The sequence below is a fragment of the Heloderma suspectum genome, chromosome 2, assembly GCF_057233095.1.
Source record: "Heloderma suspectum isolate Gila_16-S chromosome 2, 16-S_ref, whole genome shotgun sequence".
Classification (NCBI taxonomy): domain Eukaryota; kingdom Metazoa; phylum Chordata; class Lepidosauria; order Squamata; family Helodermatidae; genus Heloderma; species Heloderma suspectum.
In genome coordinates, this window is record NC_139459.1 from 346608183 (window position 1) to 346621549 (window position 13367).

Below are 13367 nucleotides of genomic sequence, written 5' to 3' on the forward strand. Positions count from 1 at the left end.
AGACACATGTTTCTCTGCTGTCTGCCTGGCCAGGCAGATACGAGGAGGGAGGGAGCGTCTGGCTGGAATGGAAAGTTGTGGTCCGCCCTCCCAGTTAACCTCACTGAGGCTCTTCAAATGTAACACTAAGCTGCTGTGGGTTAATCTCCCTGTGGGGCTTGGTGGAGTGTGCTGGCTGCCATTTTGAATATGCAAATGGCAGTGGTGTTCTTGTAGCTTGCAGTGTCATGTGAGCCTGGCGTTGTGGGTTGGTTGAGGAGGTTGGCAACCTGCAAATAACCCATAGCTTGTTTTAGGGTTGTCTATCCCCATAACCCCCTTCATGGATCACTGCCTTGTTGTGGCGAAGGGGCTTGCGTAACTCAGTGAAGCCATAAGCTATGCCATGCAGGGCCACCCAAGACGGACAGGTCATGGCAGAGAGTTCTGACAAAATGTGGTCCACTGGAGAAGGAAATGGCAACCCACTCCAGTATTCTTGCCAAGAAAACCCCATGGAACGTATCACAAGGCTAAAAGAGATGACGCCGGAAGATGAGCCCCTCAGGTCGGAAGGTGTCCAATATGCTACTGGGGAAGAGCAGAGGGCATTTCCAAGTAGCGCCAGAAAGAGTGAAGCGGCTGGGCCAAACCCGAAAGGACACTCAGCTGTGGATGTGTCTGGCGGTGAAAAGAAAATCCGATGCTGTAAAGAACAATATTGTTTAGGAACCTGGAATGTCAGATCAATGAATCAAGGTAAGCTGGAGGTGGTCAAACATGAGATGGCAAGATTGAACATCGACATCTTGGGAATCAGCAACTAAAATGGACAGGCATGGGCGAATTTAATTCAGGTGACCATCATATCTACTATTGTGGGCAAGAATCCCTTAGAAGAAATGGAGTAGCACTCATAGTCAACAAAAGGGTGGGAAAAGCAGTACTGGGGTACAATCTCAAAAATGATAGAATGATCTCAGTACGAATCCAAGGCAAACCATTCAACATCACAGTAATTCAAGTCTATGCCCCAACCACTGATGCCGAAGAAGCTGAGGTTGATCGGTTCTATGAAGACCTACAACACCTTCTAGAACTAACACCCAAAAAAGATGTCCTCTTCATCATAGGGGATTGGAATGCTAAAGTAGGAAGTCAAGAAATCACCGGGATAACAGGCAGGCATGGCCTTGGTGTACAAAATGAAGCAGGACAAAAGCTAATAGAGTTTTGCCAAGAGAACATGCTGATCATAGCAAACACTCTTTTCCAACAGCACAAGAGGCGACTCTACACATGGACATCACCAGATGGTCAATATCGAAATCAGATTGATTATGTCCTTTGCAGCCAAAGATGGAGAAGCTCCATACAGTCAGTCAAAACAAGACCTGGAGCTGACTGTGGCTCAGATCATGAGCTGCTTCTTGCAAAATTTCGGCTTAAATTGAAGAACGTCGGGAAAACCACTAAACCGTTCAGGTATGACCTAAATCATATCCCTGATGAATATACAGTGGAGGTGAGGAATAGATTTCAGGGATTAGACCTGATAGACAGAGTGCCTGAGGAACTATGGACGGAGGTCCGTAACATTGTTCAGGAGGCAGCAACTCAATCCATCCCAAAGAAAAAGAAATGCAAGAAAGCCAAGTGGCTGTCTGATGAGGCTTTACAAGTAGCTCACGAAAGAAGGGAAGCGAAAAGCAAGGGAGAAAGGGGAAGATATACCCAACTGAATGCAGAGTTCCAGAGAATAGCAAGGAGAGACAAGAAGGCCTTCTTAAGTGAACAATGCAAAGAAATCGAGGAAAACAACAGAATGGGAAAGACTAGAGATCTCTTCAAGAAAATTGGAGATCTCAAGGGAACGTTTTGTGCAAAGATGGGCATGATAAAGGACAAAGAAGGCAGGGACCTAACAGAAGCAGATGAGATTAAGAAGAGGTGGCAAGAATACACAGAAGAACTATACAGGAAAGATCTGAATGTCCCTGATAGCCATGATAGTGCGGTCACTGAACTTGAGCCGGACATCCTAGAGAGTGAAGTCAAGTGGGCCTTAGGAAGCATTAGTAACAATAAAGCTAGCGGAGATGACAGTATTCCAGCCGAGCTATTTAAAATCCTAAAAGATGATGCTGTTAAAGTGCTGCATTCAATATGCCAACAAATCTGGAACACTCAACAGTGGCCACAAGACTGGAAAAGGTCAGTTTACATTCCAATTCCAAAGAAGGGCAACGCCAAAGAGTGTTCAAACTACCGCACAATTGCGCTCATTTCACATGCCAGCAAGGTGATGCTCAAAATCCTACAAGCTAGGCTTCAGCAGTATGCGAACCGAGAACTACCGGAAGTACAAGCTGGGTTTCAAAGAGGCAGAGGAACTAGAGATCAAATCGCCAACATTCGCTGCATCATGGAGAAAGCAAGAGAATTCCAGAAAAACGTCTATTTCTGCTTCATTGACTACGCTAAAGCCTTTGATTGTGTGGATCACAACAAACTGTGGCAAATTCTTAAAGTGATGGGAGTACCAGACCACCTTACCTGTCTCCTGAGAAACCTGTACGAGGGTCAAGAAGCAACAGTAAGAACCAGACATGGAACAACCGATTGGTTCAAAATTGGGAAAGGAGTACGACAAGGCTGCATATTGTCACCCTGCTTATTTAACTTATATGCAGAGTACATCATGAGAAATGCTGGGTTGGATGAATCAGAGGTCGGAATTAAGATTGCTGGGAGAATTATCAACAACCTCCGATATGCAGACGATACCACCCTAATGGCAGAAAGCGAAGAGGATCTCAAGAGCCTCTTGTTGAGGGTGAAAGAGGAGAGTGCAAAAGCTGGTTTGAAACTCAACATTAAAAAAAGTAAGATCATGGCATCTGGCCCCATCACTTCCTGGCATATAGAAGGGGAAGAAATGGAAGCAGTGACAGATTTTACTTTCTTGGGCTCCAAGATCACCGCAGATGGTGACTGTAGCCATGAAATTAAAAGACGCTTGCTCCTTGGGAGGAAAGCTATGGCCAACCTAGACAGCATAGTAAGAAGCAGAGACATCACCTTGCCGACAAAGGTCCATCTAATCAAAGCTATGGTTTTCCCAGTAGTAATGTATGGCTGTGAGAGCTGGACTATAAGGAAGGCTGAGCGCCGAAGAATTGATGCTTTCGAACTGTGGTGCTGGAGAAGACTCTTACGAGTCCCCTGGACTGCAAGGAGGTCAAATCAGTCCATCCTAAAGGAAATCAACCCTGAGTGCTCATTGGAAGGACAGATAATGAAGCTGAAGCTCCAATATTTTGGCCACCTAATGCGAAGAGAAAACTCCCTGGAAAAGACCCTGATGCTGGGAAAGACTGAAGGCAAAAGGAGAAGGGGACGGCAGAGGATGAGATGGCTAGATAGCATCACGGATGCAATGAATATGAACTTGAGCACGCTCCGGGAGAGAGCGCAGGACAGGAAGGCCTGGCGTGCTATGGTCCATGGGGTCACGAAGAGTCGGACACGACTGAACGACTGAACAACAATCCCCATAGCAAATAGCCCATAGCTGGAGGGTTGTGTACTCCCTCAAACAACCCATGAAATGGCAAACCACGGCAAGTGTTTGTGCCCACGGGCGTCATGCAAAAACAGTGCTTGCAAGTGCCCAGCGTAACACAACAGCCCCCATGGTTAAATTACGTCAATGTGGGCTGTCATGTCATGCAGACCAGGTCAGTATATTATCTCCTGCTTTCTGGGCTGGAAGTCCAGGGAAAGAGGGAGGGAGGCCTTTTGGTTGTTATTTAAAAGTGCTTGCAGGCATTCAACATTCGTAATCCAAAATAAATCTGCTGTGATGGCTTTGCTATCCATTTGGTGCTATCCTAAACTATGGTACTAGTTTCTTGCTAGAAGGGGTGACAGAATGGATGGTGGGTAATATTTGGGAGGGGTGGGGGAAAGAAACCTCTCTCTCTCTCTCTCTCCCTTGAAGTAATCCCAGCCCAGCAGGCTGAAAAGAGCTTCCATAAGATGTGTAATAGCGGGGGCAGGGTGTTTAGGACATAAGGACACAATCCTATGCATGTTTAGATGGGAAAAATGTCCTAAATCTCCCAGCATCCCTCCAGCCAGCAGTGCTGGAAATCTTAGGATTTTTTTTCCTGTCTAAACATGCATAGCATTGCACTCTAAATATATGATGTCACAACAGGCGTGTTGGACCTCTTTCAGCCCAAGGGCTGAATCCAGTTTTGGAGAAGCTCTCAAGAGCCTTATTCCAATGGTGGGCAAGGCAAAAGGGGTGAAGCCAGAACCACAAAACAATACCAGAAATACCTGCATATTTTAGCTTAAAGCTCTTAAAGCAGTAACTAAGACACAGGAGAAGCAATTGAACCTTCTAGAACTAGGGAAAAACTGCACAAAGGCTGGGAAACCACCAGTGAGAGTATTGGAGTGGGACTCTGGAGATCTGGGTTCTAGTCCCCATCCACTCAGGCCATGGTTCGCTGGGTGACTTCAGGCCAGGCACTGCCTCTCAGCGTATCCTACCTCACAGGGTTGTTGTGAGGATAAAATTGAGACGAGGAGGACCATGTAAGCTGCCTTGGGTTCCTTGCAAGAGAAGAAAAGGCGGGATATAACAACAACAACAACACAACAACAACAACAACATTGTACCTGTTTGGGGAACCTTGGAGGGCCCATCTCTGTTACAACTATACAAGAGCATCTCTATGTTCATCTGTGATACAATGGAGAGGTGGCAGGGAGTGAACACCAATATGTACACAGGTGGGACCTGCCACAAAATGTTCCAGCGTGGAGTGCTTCTGTTCAGGATAACTACTAGCCAGCCTTTTGCAGGATACTCAATTCCACCCCCACCCTGACACAGCGCTCTGGGGCCACAGAGCATGCTCAGTCCTCTTTGGGCTGTTTTGGATCCCCCCACCCCCGACCCTCCTTAGGGATTGTTCTTCTAAAAGTTTTTTTGTGTGTGGGGGGTACTTCTGCGAACCACGGGATTCCCCAAGCCTGCTGATACCTCCCACTTGTGTGTGAATGGTGCCGTTTTGGCGGCAGAAGGGCTGGCCCTTAGAGAATGAGTTCTCTGTTTAGTGTATATATGATTACGCTACAAATGCAAACATCCCCCCTGGCATGTGACACCTTTGTACACATCTGTGTCCTATGACAGCAACCACCTGCACACTAATAACAAGAACAGGGCAGCTGGGTTTTTTCTTCCCCATTGCACACTCCAGTTCTGGCTGTTGGCTAAGAACAATCTTCCCCAACCTGTGTTGGACTACAACTCCCATCATCATGCTGGCCGGGCGCCAAAAGGTACATCATGTAGCAGCCAACCGGAGCATGGAGGTGAGAACAACCCACAACTGGGCTGCTACTGCTGAGAGGACCTTCCGACGATGAGATATCGATCTCTGTCAGTGTTGGAACCCTCAGAAGGGCCTCCCCAGCTGACCTCAAAGGTGTTCCTTAGGTATCCAGGTCCCAGTGCTGTTTGGCCACTGCATTCTGCACTAGCTGCAGCCTCTGGACTGTCTTCAAGGGCTGCCTCACGCAGAGTGAGTTGCAGTAATCTATCCCTCACAACCTGGTATTAGGGAAAGGGCTTCCAGGTCAGTTGGTGTAGTTTCCAGAGAGGTGTGAGCCTTGAGGCCTCTTCTCAAATTAATCTCAGTCCAGGGGAAGGGGGTGAGAGGGATGGATGCACATGAGGAAGGGGGAAGGAAATAGCTAGATAAGGGAAAGGGCCTCTTTGTATTGCTTGGTTCCTGTGACTCTCTTGCCACAAGGAGTAACGTCAGGGGGAGATCTTGTTTTTGTCGCTTAACTTGTGCTGTGCTGTATTCTTTCCTCTCACAGCACCCAGGAAAGCTACGACTTTCTTCTGAGTAGACATAAGATTATGCTGTAAGTCTGCAACCCTCGGCACACTTACTTGGGAGTAAGCCCCATTGAAGTCAATGGGATTTACTTCTGAGTAGACATAAGATTATGAATCATAGAAGAGTAGGGTTGGAAGGGGCCTACAAGGCCATCGAGTCCAACCCCCTGCTCAATGCAGGAATCCAAGTCAGAGCATCCCCGACAGATGGCTGTCCAGCCTCGTCTTGAATGCCTCCAGTGTGGGAGAGCCCACCACCTCCCTAGGTCATTGGTTCCATTGTCGTGTTGCTCTAACAGTCAGGACGTTTCTCCTGATGTTCAGCCGGAATCTGGCTTCCTGTCACTTGAGCCCATTATTCCGTGTCCTGCACTCTGGGATGATCAAGAAGAGATCCCGTCCTTCCGCTCTGTGACAACCTTTCAAGTACTTGAAGAGCACTATCATGTCTCCCCTCAATCTTCTCTTCTCAAGGCTAAACATGCCCAGTTCTTTCAGTCTCTTTTCATAGGGCTTTGTTTCCAGTCCCCTGATCATCTTCGTTGCCCTCCTCTGAACCCTCTCCAGTTTGTCTGCATCCTTCTTAAAATGTGGTGCCCAGAACTGGACACAGTACTCCAGATGAGGCCTAACCAGTCTGAGAAGAGGGGAACTAGTACTTCCCAGGATTTGGAAGCTCTGCTTCTATGAATGCAGCCCAAAAGAGCATTTGCCTTTTTTGCAGCCACATCACATTGTTGGCTCATATTCAGCTTGTGATCTACAACAATTCCAAGATCCTTCTCGCTTGTAGTGTTGTTCAGCCACGTATCCCCCATCTTGTAACTGTGCCTTTGGTTTCTTTTTCCTAGGTGCAGAACTTGGCATTTATCCCTATTAAATGTCATTCTGTTGTTTTCAGCCCAGCGCTCCAGTCTATCAAGATCACTTTGTTGTTTCTGTCTTCCAAAGTATTAGCTATCCCGCCCAATTTTGTGTCATCTGCCAATTTGATCAGCATTCCCTGCACCTCCTCCTCCAAGTCATTAATAAAAATGTTGAAGAGCACTGGGCCCAGGACTGAGCCCTGCGGTACCTCACTCGTTACCTCTCCCCAGTTTGAGAAGATCCCATTGATAAGCATTCTTTGAGTCCAATTCTGTAGCCAACTGTGGATAAGTCTGCAATCTTAGGCACACTTACTTGGGAGTAAGCCACATTGAAGTCAATGGGGTTTACTTCTGAGTAGACATAAGATTGTGCTATAAGTCTGCAACCCTTGGCACACTTACTTGGGAGTAAGCCCCATTGAACTTAATGGGGAGCTCTGAATCCATAGAAGACATTGATTTTGAGCTTGGTGGGGTGGGGGATCAGATCTGCCTGCCTTTGTAGCAGGGAGGCATTTTACCCTCTTCTCCCTCCGATTGAGAAATGTGCTCAAACATTTACATGACAGCACACGTCGTTTGAATCAAGGAACGTCCTTCCTTGGCAAGTGGATAGTGCTACGCCGGCATTTCACACTGCCGATATCCCATGTTTTTTAAAAATATTGCAGCTTAGCTCCGATGCTTGTGAAAGTGGGATAAACAGGAAAAGGTGTGGGAGATGTCCTGGAGGTTGACGATGTTGTGTAAAGGACCTGCAAACGTCCGTGAATGGCCAATCACGAGCATGCAATAAATCGCTCATGTAGAGACACCTGTGAGCTCAAGATCTTGGAGGTAGAAGGGGGAAGTCCCCCACTTTCTAATTGCTTGGCTCAGCTGTTGCCAATTTTTTAGACCAACCCTGCAGATGTGTTTTTCACAGCCATTTGTTCAACAGTGATAATTAGCAGTGGTTAAATGCTGATCTCCATGCAGTGAAGACTTCCGCTAGCTAATTCCGGCATATCGAGTTGTCATTAAAAGTATAACAGCAGTACATGTTATTTTTTTTCTAGTCATTTGGCAACCTCACTGTGGGAGGGGCCATTGCTCCATAGTAGAGCACATGCTTGGCATGCAGAAGGTCCTGGGTTCAATCCCCAGAACTTCCAGGCAAGGCTGGAAAAACTCCTGCCTGAAACCCTGGAGCGCCACTGGTGCCCATCAGTGTCGACAGTACTGGGCTAGATGGACCCAGGGTCTGACTCAGGGGGAGCTAGTGGGAGGGGAAAAAGCAGAAAAAGGAAGTGAGAAACTGAAACTATAGTGATAACATTTCGAAAGCTGCCTCATCCCCCATCTGTCCCCATGTTTAGTGTCATACAACCTACTTGCCAACCAATGGGATTCCCCACTTTTGCCCACTGCAAATTTCCGGGCACCGCTGAAATACACACACGCGCACGCGCGCAAAACGATCTGTTTTCTGTGATGAGCTGAAGGGAAACTCTCAACCACTTGGAAAAAAAGAAACCCACAATGCTGCAGTGTTGCTCACTAGAGCCATTTGGAGCAGCAATGGGTTGTGGGCAGAAGGTACTTTGGGATGTACTGGTAAATCGCTTGGTGATCTGCACTATTGCAATACATCAGCAAGGCCTTCTGACTCCCAAGTGTTTAACAGCAGCAACAAGAGGCTTTTTGCTGTTGTTCAGTCGTTCAGTCGTGTCCGACTCTTCGTGACCCCATGGACCAGAGCACGCCAGGCCCTCCTGTCCTGCACTCTCTCGTGGAGCGTGCGCAAGTCCATATTCATTGCATCGGTGATGCTATCTAGCCATCTCATCCTCTGCCGTCCCCTTCTCCTTTTGCCTTCAATCCTTCCCAGCATCAGGGCCTTTTCCAGTTACTTTTCTCTTCGCATTAGGTGGCCAAAATATTTGAGCTTCAGCTTCGGTATCTGTCCTTCCAATGAGCACTCAGGGTTGATTTCCTTTAGGACTGACTGATTTGACCTCCTTGCAGTCCAGGGGACTCGTAAGAGTCTTCCCCAGCACCACAGTTCGAAGGCATCGATTCTTCGGCACTCAGCCTTCCTTATAGTCCAGCTCTCACAGCCATACATTACTACTGGGAAAACCATAGCTTTGATTATTCAAATCTTTTTTGGCAAGGTGATGTCTCTGCTTCTTACTATGCTGTCTAGGTTTGCCATAGCTTTCGTCCCCAGGAGCAAGCGTCTTTTAATTTCATGGCTACAGTCACCATCTCCCTCCATCTAAATTAGGCTGTCAGATTTCCTGATAGGTAGTAAGTCATAGAAGTCAGACCTGTAACAAAATGTTGCAGTGCGGAGTGGTCCTGCAAGCGTTCAAGGGAGCCAGCCATGCCCTCCTCCAGACTACTCTGTTCCACCCACACCCAGTTTTCCATTGCCCCCTCCACATAGTCACTTAGCATTCTGTTGTCATTGATCATGCTCAATCCTCTTTGAGCTTTGATTTCGGGGGTGAGGGGTTGCCCTCTTAGTTTCCCCTCCCCCTAAATATTTTTTGTTGTTGTTCTTCTGCAAACTTTGGGGTTCCCCCAAGCGTGCCACAGTACCTGATGGAGCACCTCTCTTGACATGAACCTACCTGGACACTGTGATCAACATCTGGGGCCTTTCTCAAGGGCCTCCTCTGAGGCAGGCTTGCAAGGTGGCAACAAGGGAGAGGGCCTTCTCAGTGGTGGCCCCCTGATTATGGAATGAGTTCCCCATTGAGGCCCACCTGGTGCTGACACTATCGTCTTTTCGGCGCCCGGTTAAGACTGCCCTCTACTTCCAGGCATTTAATGTGACATTTATGTCAGCTATCTTGAACAGGCCTAGTATTGAAATTGTTTATTGAAATTGTTTGTAGCTTTTTAAATTGTTTTAAATTTTGTACGCTAAAAACTTTATACTATGCTTTATTATAATATTGTATCTGTGGTTTGTAATGTTTGTGAATTCTTGTGACCCACCCAGAGAGCTTCAGCTATTGGGTGGTATAGAAATTAATTAATTAATTAATTAATACTGATACCTCTCAGGAATGATTCTGAGCATGTGGAGATAGTTAGCAGCTCAGACGCGGAATGGAAACAGCCAGAACCGGGGGAGGCTTCCTTCCTAGGGAGCTGAGATATGGATATTCTTCTCAGAAACTTGGCACACAGATAGCTCGGCCTGGTGGTCCCTCCTTTCCTCCTCCATGAGAACTCAGGTCTTGGAGGAGGAGGAGAGTGTGGGGTGTGACCTGAAGGATGCTAGAGTCCGGCACTGTCAGAGTGGAAACTGAGCCCATAGAGCCCCAGAGCAGTTCTGATTCTGAGGAGGAACAGCAATCCATGGGAGAGGAGCCAGCTCATCCCACACAGGCACAGCAGCTGGCAGAGATTCCTCCTGCTGGCATTCCTGAGATAGACAGTGATCCTAGCAGTGAGAAAGTGCGGGAATGAGGCTTGCTAGATGCTCGATGCAGACACAGAGAGCGATGAGCGATGGAGGGCGCGGAAAGGAGGTGTAGCGCCCGTTTGGCGTGCAAGCAGCGGCCACCTCCCATAAACCCAAGGGAAAGAGGGAAAAGTTAGAGCAAAGAGGGAAAAGTTAGAGGTGGAGCTCAGTCACTCCACCCGGTTGGCGATTCGTGATAACCTACATAGGAGAGCACAACTAAGGGAGGGGCACCCCCCCTAAATTATTCTGGCCAGCAAGTTTCAAACTGCTGGCAACGTCTCTGATTCCCACTTGTCTCCTATATTGATATTCGTAATTGTGTGGAGTAGCTGTTTTCCTTCATAGCCTGAGAGTCTCCGAAGATTTGCATTTGTAAAGAGCCTGGTCGTTAACTAATAAAGTAGTGAGCCGAAGCCTGGTACCCTGGAGTGTGTGATTGTGAAGGGAGAGGACCAAGGGACCTGACAATACCACAGTAGCCCCACTTTGACTACAATCCTGTCAGCACTCACCAGCTGAGTTTGCTGTTAGCAGGAGTGCTGTGGATTTGTACCTGCAGGTCATCCCAGATGATGGCTCGGAGGGCAGCAAGTAATCAGCGCCACCATCTGAGCCACCGTTTTATACCTGACTCCAGTTGGTGGGACCTCAGGGAAGATCCACCAGCCTGAAATCTATCTACACTTGTTCTAGGGAAGAATGGATTTCAAACTCCCTGTCTTCAGGAAACACTTTCTCCATGGATTTGTCTGCCGAAGAAGTCCCAAGTGCTGCAGAGAGGTCTGCCAGCCACTGGCTTGGTTCCCGTACTTTTCAACACAATATTCGGCTGGTGAGACTTTTGCCTGATGTGGTTGTAAAGACAGGGAAGGTTTCACCTGCTTAATTTCTGTGTGTCAGACTGCTGTTAGAAGGCACAGGAGCAGGGCCAGTAAAGACACCTGGCAACCCCAGTTGCAGAGGATGGGGAGGCGAGGGGCTAAGAGACTGGTCTTACCGGCCACCCAGACCTATGAATGTGAAGGGCCTTCGACACTTGTCACCTTTGCGGAAAGCAAACAGAAACAAGTCGGAGAGGTAAGCAGAGTTGCCAGGCTGCAACCTGGAGATTCTCTCCTTACCTTTAAATATGCTGCTGAAATGAAGAGAAAAGGTAGCCATGGCTTCTCCGGTTTGTCCTTTCACCAAACCTCTCCCCTCCCTGCTGTGTGACCTCTTCACTAGAATGGGAGGAGATAGGAGCAGACAGCAAGACGGAGCTGCAAGGTCTTCTGTTTCACTAACAGTGCAATCCTATGGATGTTTACTCAGAAAAAAGCCCTACAACTCCCAGCATTCCCCAGCCAGAATTCCCCAGCCAGCAAAGTCCTACAACTCCAGCATTCCCGAACTCCCAGCATCCCCCTGGCTGGGGAATGCTGGGAGTTGTAGGACTTCTTTTCTGACTAAACATCCATAGGATTGCACCCTAAGGAACTTAAAGGCACAGTATCGATCTCTGGGTCACAGCCTGGCAACCATGGTAAGACTAGAGCCACTGAATAAAACTAGTCATCAAGTTGAAGACATTTGTAACTTAAGGTAGTTTTGCATTAAGTAAATGATGATTCTTTTTATGTATTGGTTTGGATTGTATGAAACATGTTATCCTGCCTTTTGGCCTCCATGGCCTTTTGGCCTTCATAAACATAACTCCCCACTCCACTCCAGTCTGGGCCACAGGACCTCCGGACTGCTTCCTGCAGAATTACACAATTGTTGTCATGCTTAGTTTATGATGATTAAATGTAAGAGGGGCTGTGGTGGATCAGAGCAAGGGCCTCTCTGGTCCAGGATTCTGTTCCTACAGTGACCAACCGGATGCTGCAATGGGAAGCCCACAAGCAGGTCATGAATGCAACAGCAGCCTCTCCCGCTCATGATCTCCAGCAACTGGCATTGAGACGCCTTCTGCCTCTGATATGGAAGGTGATGCATAGCTATCTTGATGACATCTTCATCTTAGTCCTTGTCTTCTTCCTCTTCTTGTTTTGTGTATGTATACAGATCCATACAGTTTTCTCTCATTATTTGTATTTCTTATATTAACCATCTTTGTCACTGTCGCTTGTCACTTGTCAATCTTTGTCGCTTGAGGCTCAGGTGGCCTCAGTGGCACGGAGTGCCTTCTACCAACTTCAGTTGGTAGCCCATCTACGCACCTATCTGGACAGGGCCAACCTGGCTTCAGTTGTTTACGCTCTGGTTATCTCCAAGTTAGCTTACTGCAATGCGCTCTACGTGGGGCTGCCTTTGAAGACGGTTCAGAAGCTGCAGCTCATGCAATATGCAGCAGCTAGATTGATAACGGGGACCAGAAGGTCCACACATATAGGACTGACTCTGGCCTGCTTGCACTGGCTGCCTATATGCTTCCGAGCTCAGTTCAAGGTGCTGGTTTGAACCTATAAAGCCCTACGTGGCTTGGGACCACAATTCCTGATGGCACACCTTTCCCGAAATGAACCTACTCGTACTCTACATTTAGCATCTAAGGTCCTCTTCCAAGGGAAGCTCGGAAGGTGGTAATGAGGGAGAGGGCCTTCTCAGTGGTGGCCCCCCATCTGTGGAATGGGCTCCCTGATGAGGTCTGCCTGGCACCCACATTGTGATCTTTTCAGTGCTAAGTTAAGGCCCATCTCTTTTCCTAGGCATTTGGCAGCACGTGATGAGTTTTAATCTGTCCTGGATGTGTCTTTAGTTAGGACTGACTGTTCAAGGTTGTTTTTAGTTATATGTTGTCCATGTATATTGTCTGTGTGTTTTCAGGTAAATGGCTTTTAAACTTTGTATATTGTATTTTAATGTTTTAACTTCTGTAAACTGCCCAGAGAGCTTTGGCTATGGGGCAGTATATAAATGTTAATAATAATAATAAAAATAGCAGCACTTATGTAAAAATTAAAAACAACATGAAATGAACAAGGATTACACCTCATGCTGGCACCCTGGGATCAGGATGATCTGCTGTGTGCAGCTCACAGAGACTTCCCACAGAGATCCATCCCTCTCTTCCTCTTTCTCTATGTAATGCTCCAGGGCTCTGCGGTTTTCCTGTTGCCATGTTATTGCCACAGTTCCTCTTCAAAAT